Here is a 7,920-nt window from a genome sequence, read left to right as displayed (position 1 = left end):
TGACAGTGGAGATAAGATCCGAGGAACGTGAAGCCCAGTCGTGGATCTTCTGCTGCGTCGATGGAGATGAGGACTGCGATGGCGTGGGTTTGGTTTTCTACTTTCAAGGAAGAGAAGGGAAAAAGAAGGAACACTGATGAGAAGAGAAGGGCAACAATATAATATGGATTTCTTCTCTCTCCTCAAATAAAAAAATTTATTTTGTATAGGGTGTCAGCTTTTTTAAAAATCAAATAGACACATACCAAACACATATTTATGTTTTTTAACACTAAAACATGTTATTTAAACCATGATACGAAACACTTGTTTTTTTTTTTATGAACACTAAAAACACGTGTTTCAACAACACTTTTAAGACCACGGTTTTTACATCATTTTAAACAACGATGTTTGGAATCAACTACCACACGAGCCCTAAGACTCTAAGAGCATTCAAGTGGTGGATGAAATCACCACCGCACACCAGAAGGAAGTTTCACACACATATACACTTAGATTAGACTAGAGTATAATTTCTATCTTGTATTTAAAAAAAAAAATTAAAAGTGGTGAATGAGATCCCAAGGCATTGAATGCTTTACCAATGACAAGATTTCGACCTCATTAAAGCAAGTCCCTGCCTCATCAATGACAAGATTTCAACCCCATCAAAGCAAATCCAAAAACCATCAAACCAAAAGAAAATTCAAACCACAACCCAAAAAATTTGAACCCACAAATCCATTAAACCTAGAAATTAATTGAAGGGGTTTGGGGCTTATATCAAGAGTAAAAGAATTGGTCTTTCATTGTGGGAGTAAGAAACCCAAATGGAGAAAAAGGAAAGAAATAATAGAGACAGAGTTTAGATGCCAAAGCCTTTCCCTTTGGAGTCAATGACACCTTCAATTTCTTTGGCTCTTTCAACCTTTTCTCCTCCAAATTGAATTGGATTTTTCGTTTTACCTTCTTTAGTGGAAATGGAATCAAACTCAAACCCTCTTTGTAGTCATAGCCCTAACCCTAGGAAAAAGAAAGAAGAACTTGCACTGAAAATAGAGTAAGGTGAAATGAACTTGACACATAACAGGGAAAATTACTCAAACAAGAATGACACAATATAGATACATAACAGGGCAAATTACTCAAACACAAGAATCTGGAAACTAAAAGGATGGTAAAATAGAAGGCACACAAGATATAAGTAGTACAACCAAAAAATAAGCAATAAGAGATAATACAAAGTTGGTAAAAATTTATAAGATTAATAAGATGAGAGCATCAGGACAACTCAAACAATTACATATACAAATTTACAATGTCAATGAGACATAATTAAAATGTCTCTCAGGCTGGGTTTATGTCATCAATGGTCAGAGTGTCAGATAGGAATTATGCTGAGGCACCCAATATGAGAAGAATCATAGAAGCAAATTGCCATCATTAATATGTGTCTGTTTCCTGAATTATTGCAAAACTTATAGTATTGGTCATACCTGCAAAGTGTAGGCACACATGAAGAGAAAATTGAAACAAAGAGGTATATCATAAGCACAAAATAAGGATGTGTGGGATACTTATACGCGCAATTTGGCATGTGGAAGGATAATTTTAAGCGAGGCAGCATAGGCTATAGCTTAGGTTTTAACAAATGGTTACCACAAAGTAAAGGTCAAAGGAAAGTTTAACTTCAAAAGTAAAATCATCCACTTTGATGTGTAAAACTCATAATAGCAGATGGTTACATTTGCTCCATGGGCAATCATCACATTAGCTTTTGGTCTCAATCAATGCTAACTACCAGACCCTGACAAACTACCATGAAACCCTTAAGATATATATATATATAAATCAATGGACTCAAAGTAAGATTCATGCAATCCAAAACGAAAGAGAAAATTAGAAGTTGTGTTTAAAAAAAAAAAGGCTGTTAATCGAAACCAGTACCTGTGTAGTTTAGAACCTCTGTAGCCCCATTTTCAATACCCTCTTCCGCATGTTGCACAAGTAAAAGGAATTGCTAAATGTAAGAAGACAACTTTGCCATCATTTGGGTGGAAGGTTAGCAATTCCAGAGGTGGTTGCAGCTCCACCTCCATTTAAACAAGCCTAGACTATTCTAAATACATGTCCATGAAGTAAAGTATGTGTATCATGAACCATGTAAATGAATACTATAATCCTCGAGTTCCGAAATCATAAGCAATTTCTGCTTCTGAGTAGCAGCGAAACTACTTCGAAACTGATGAAATTTAACTCTGAGAACATAATTGTGCCAAACTATAATTTCACTATGTTAAAGGATATACTATAATTAATATAATTCGAAGGGAAAAAACAAAAGCATTTGAATCTGTGGCCTTCCATGGCAATGCACCACATCCCACAAACTGAACAATGATTTTGAGGATCTAAACTTCAATCTTATAAATATGACAACATTCAACTTCGTCAAGGCAAACAACTAAAAAATTTACAATCCAAATGTGGACCCAAGAGTTTACATAGAATGCTTTTACAATCTAAATAATGTTCCGTATAACACAGTAGTTTAAATGTGTTCCACCTAATTTGACTTCTTCTTGAGACAAATCAGAATGTCCAACCTCAGTTACTTCAATGGAATGGAAGAGGAGGAACTGGTGTTGGCCAAGATGGCTGCGTAAGTAGGAAGACAGATTTCGCGTATACAGACGCCTCATCGCTGGAGTTGCCAGCTAAAATTTTCCCTCCATCTCGCAGTTCGCTCACCACATTCAATACCCCTGTCTGCATGTTGCACAAGAAAATGTAATTGCCCAATTGTAAGAAGACAAGTTCGCTGACATTTGGATGGAATGCTAGCAAGGCCCCGGGCGGAGAGATCCCATTAGCTATCTTAACAAGATCGGAATGATCTGAAACCGTAGCCTTGAAGTAAACTTTGTGTCTCAGACACCATGTGCCGTAATTCTCGAGTTCCCAAACATAGAATTTGTGAGCACCATCGTCGTGAGGATAATGGTGACAAGGGCTTTGGAATATCCGGAGATGCCCTTGGAACACTCCAAAGGACACTGAATCTCGAGGCAAAAGGTGGATGGGTGGGTCAATATAGTGGCATCGTTCTGCATTATTGAAAGGATCGAACTTGACAAAGCCTTTGATCATCAAATCATGTTTATCTGCATCGACCCAATACAGCATCCCATTGCAGACAACAACACCAGCATCCAGAGACGTCAATCTGAAGGGATTCAATAGATGTTGTGAAGAAATAACCGAGCCGCGCCATTCACCGATTTCAGAAGAAAATATCTGCATACTTAACTGTGTAGTATTGGTTTCAGTGGGAGAATGAATGAGTAACACCTTGGGAAGCACGGGTGCGGCGTTTGGGCCGCTGCACCCGCGTCCGACACGGCGACGCCGCTGCCTGCGCGTCCGTGCTGCGTCGGGCATTAAAAAAATCATTTTTTCAGTGCGATTCGCGCCGATTCGCCCCAATACGGCGCCGATTCGGGCCAACGCGAGTGAAATCGAGCCGATTCGGCCCGAATCGGTCCATATCGGCGAAAATCGATACCGGTGAAATCGGCCAATTCCGGCCGAAATCTGCTGATACCGGTCGAAATTGGAAGATACCGGCCGAAATCTGCCGATACCGGCCGAAATCCAAAAAAAAAAAAAAGGTGCAAAATTCTAGTTATTATTTACTATTGCTCTTAAATTTGGTATATATTTATATAATGTGAAAAAAGTATGTTTAGCAATATATTAAAAATATAAATAAAAATATTTTTAATAATTTTTTAATCGCCACACCCACACCCTACTTTTTCAAAAATTGCCGAGTCCCGCACCCGCACCCGCACCCAAATCCCGAAACGCACCCATGCTTCATAGTACTAACACCTTATATCTGTAATAGGCATTGGCAACACATCCCTGCTCTTTATCACAGCTACATAAATCGCATATAAAGCCAACCATGTCGTTCCTTCTTGAACAGGGAAGATGAGGGAGCGTGAGCCATTGTTTGGTAAGCGGATTACAGATGCAATACTTGCAGAAGGATGGCTTACGAACCAGTGGAACTTCACCGTGTACCAGCAATAAGTCATTGAACGATGCTTCGATGCAAAAGGGATAGTTTTTTCTTGCTCGTTCGATACAGGGAGGAAAATCGAGAAAATCGAGTCCACCACCACCACCACAGTCGATGAACAACTCAGAATTATCAGATGGAAGAACCAAGATATTTTTTTGAGACTCTGTATACTATAATAGGAGAGTAAAGGGCTTTGAGTCTAAGTCCGAGTCTGATCTACTCAATTGGTGGCGGTGGTGAATGAAGCGGCGAACAAAATAAGGATCGGAAATAAGAGAAAACCACGACTTCGAGACCGACATACATTGGATAGCCGATCGGCAAGGGAGTCGATAAAGGACCTCGATCAACACATGACCGAGTTTTGACCGGATTGAATCATCCGAATCTTCCGACGGATCTTCTATTCTTCTTTTGCAACGCGAACCAAAAGAAAAGGCTGTACTTGAATGAGCTGAATCCACCATGGCAAGCAGAAGCAGAGGGAGATAGGCTACCTTGGCAAAGAAGAAAAACCGGAGAAGTATTTAACTTTAGGGGTTTTTGTAGGCAAAAACTTAAGGGTGTCCGGCTTTCTAGCCCGATCGGAATTGGGTTATCTACCAACGAATTTGATGGTGAGATTTAGCGCTCTCGTAGTAATATTTTCAAATGTATATGAGGCTGTGACAGAGTTGGGCTTTTCTTTTATGTCTTCTTCAGTTGGGCCACGAAGTTGAGGCGACTTTTTGCCTCTAGAGTTTGAGCCGAAGCCCACTTTTAACATTTTTTTTGGGTTTTTTATTTTATTTTATGTATTATATGAGGGTTTTTAAAAAAAAAAAATTAAATATAGGTGAAGCTTTTGAGTTGATCAAAAAAAGGTAATTGGGTATGTTAGAGCATTTCTATTAAGTTAAGCATTCACATTGGGAATGGTATATGCCATATGTAGAAAAAATTTAGCATAAAAGCCCCAAACCCCCACACATCCGAACTTGTAAAAACCAACTATTGCAAAAAAAATTTGCAATAGTGCTACAGTGCAATTCTAAAAGTAGAATTGCACTGTAGCTTAATTCTAAAAAAAAACTAATATTTTATTCACTTACTTTATCAATTCCTCTCTCTCTCTCTCTCTTCGGGTTTTTGGGTTTTGGGTTTTTGTTTTTATTTGGGTTTTAGAATATATTATTTTATTATATAGAAATATTATTTTAATGTGTTGTATTGTAGAATAAAAGTTGGTATGCTGAGAGTATTGTAAAATGGTATGATATAATTGATAAAATAATTTTTTGGGTTGGTAAAATAAGATGGGATAGAATTTTGGGATGTGAATGCTCAGCATAACCTATTGAAATGCAAAATGCAAAATAGATATCACTAATTGCATGTAATTTAGCATTAAAGTAATATTATTTCTCTTTTATTCTCTCTCTTTTCTCTTGTCTCACTCTCTCCTACTTCAGCATTAAAGTAATATTATTTTAATGTACTTTAACATTAGAATAATGTCCTTTTAGTGTAATGTATTATAAAATAAAAAATGGAATATATATAGTGTAAGGACATGATTTGCTCCTAAAGCCCAAATGAAGGGGCAACGGCCCAAAGAACCTAAAACAATGGATTTGTTAGAAAGTGGGCTTAAAGATGAACTTTCAATGAGTTAAGTGGATAATAGTCACAGTAGGTTAGTTATTGTCAGAAAGAATAAAACAAATAGTTTTGAGCAAGAAAAGTTCTCCTTGGCCAAGTCCGAGGATGGTTTATTCCTATATATTTCTCTTAAACTTATACAAAATTACAGTTCTTGAATCTACAATAATTTTTTTTTAGATTTTCTGATCCTCCCCCCTGTAATGGGGGTTTTCTCCTTTATATTCCCCTTCTTTCCTTCATCTCAGCCCTCCGCGTGTAGATTAGATTACTGGTTTTGATATTTGTTCCATCAGCACCTTCTTGAAAGGTCGGACCTTTGACCTCTACTATGTTTATCCAAGTAGGTACTTCTCCTCGGACAACATTTCTAGCTCCTTATGACCAGACTTCTTCCACGGCCCATTAACTTGTATGCCTTCATTAGTATTTACCTGTCATTGGGCACGGCCCATAGCGCAATACCTATATCTGGACCCTCCATCCCTACATATAGTATATTGTAAAAGTGCTTATGTAAAATAGATAAAATGGTTTTTTGGTAAGGTAAAATGCATTTTTTTTTTTATAAGTGGATGGAAATACTCTTAGATGAGCAATTTTTCTTAGTAGTTATTCCCATTTTTCTTGTATTTGCACTGATAACATCAATACTAACTTTGTGCTAGCTTGTAGCCCTGTCGTGGATGTCTCCAATAAGTAGCAGCAGGAATTTATCAAGTTCACCATACATTGATTTGTTTATTTATTTATTTTGTTAGTCCTGTGACTAATGGAGTATTTGGCTAATAGTCTTCAATACTTCGGGGGACTATTTTGAATCAAGCGTGTTCTAAACCACTAGATCATATTTTAAAAATGGAGGGGAGGGGATAAAGACAAATAGAGTAAATTTTGACTCTTCCACTTTATCCACTCCAAGAGAATTTAAAAGGGAACAACACCCCTCCCTCCCTCTCTCTCTCTCTCTCTCTCTCTCTCTCTCTCTGTTTGACTCTTCCCCATTTTTATTTTTATAATTCAATAGTCCATTTTGATCCATCATAAATTGACTAATGATTTGTTAACCAAGGGACTATAGAGCAAGACATTCTTGCTCATAAGTTATGTTGTAGGAAAATTATTTGACACAAATTTCCACCACAAAAGTTGAAGCCTCTCTTGGATCGTTAAATTCCATAGATGCTGCCATTATAGTCTTGCTATGCACTGTGTCAAGATTCATCTTCCTTTCACCAAGAAAATCTTTTCAACTGACTTTTAAGTGTACTAAAAAAAATACAAACTTTCCCTTTTCCCATGTTCTGATTATAGCACTTTGGGGGGAAGAGTAACGTCAACTGACTCAGGCTATAGAATAAGCAAACGTTTCATTAAAAAAAATAAAAAGCAAATGATTTGGAAAAAATAAAAAGATTAACTCATTTTTATGCATTATTTTAAAATATAAATATTTGATAAATTACAAAATTATTAATCTTTGATTGATTTACTTAAATTTACAATTGTATAAGTCTATAAGAAGACAATTTAATATATAATTAATTTGTTAAAAATCATTTTCAAAATTTTTTTTTTGAATAATTTACTGTTACTTAAAAACTACACCAAATATATAACTTGAAATCATGTTATTGATACATTCATTTGGATTTGAAATTTTCTTAATCATGAGTTTTGTAGACTTTTTGTTGGTATAAAACTTGCTGCTTACACGGGTCAAAACAAATATTTATAAGAGGAAAAAAAGTCTATATATATATATTTATAAATTTAATAACTAGAGGGGAAAAATAATAATGCACTTCTACCTCCAATTTTATACACACTTGGACGGATAATGTTTGACGAACATCTCCATCCACCTTTTTTCTTTAGTCCCTCAAACTTAGTTGAGGCCAAACTTTGCCATTTCTTTATATTAAATGTAAGTGCACAATTTGTACCCGGACCCAAATGAGTGATGGGCTCAGGCCTAAAGAGCCTTATACAATGAAATTTGTAGAGTATGGGTTTAAAACCTAGGTTAGGGATATTGGGAAACTGATAAACAGGCTAGAAGGCCGCAATCTACGCAAATAGTAGATGAATATGATAAAAAACTCTCCTTGGACGTAAGCCGAAAACCACTTGTATAACCTTTCTTTCTCTAAGCAAAAGATTGCAATTTTTAGTTTCCAAAAGAGATCCCCCCCTTCTTTCCTCTC

The 7,920-nt window shown here is 36.4% G+C and overlaps 1 pseudogene; it reads right to left on the bottom strand.

Annotated features, from left to right (window-relative positions):
• Positions 1-2,457: 2,457 nt before the first annotated feature.
• LOC142608834 (putative F-box/kelch-repeat protein At4g22430) lies at positions 2,458-4,539 on the bottom strand (annotated as a pseudogene).
• Positions 4,540-7,920: the final 3,381 nt, after the last annotated feature.

Source organism: Castanea sativa, chromosome 9 (assembly GCF_040712315.1).
Source record: "Castanea sativa cultivar Marrone di Chiusa Pesio chromosome 9, ASM4071231v1".
In the NCBI taxonomy this organism is placed as follows: Eukaryota; Viridiplantae; Streptophyta; class Magnoliopsida; order Fagales; family Fagaceae; genus Castanea; species Castanea sativa.
The sequence above is the reverse complement of the archived record's forward strand: the minus strand, read 5'-3'. Positions and strand labels throughout refer to the sequence as shown.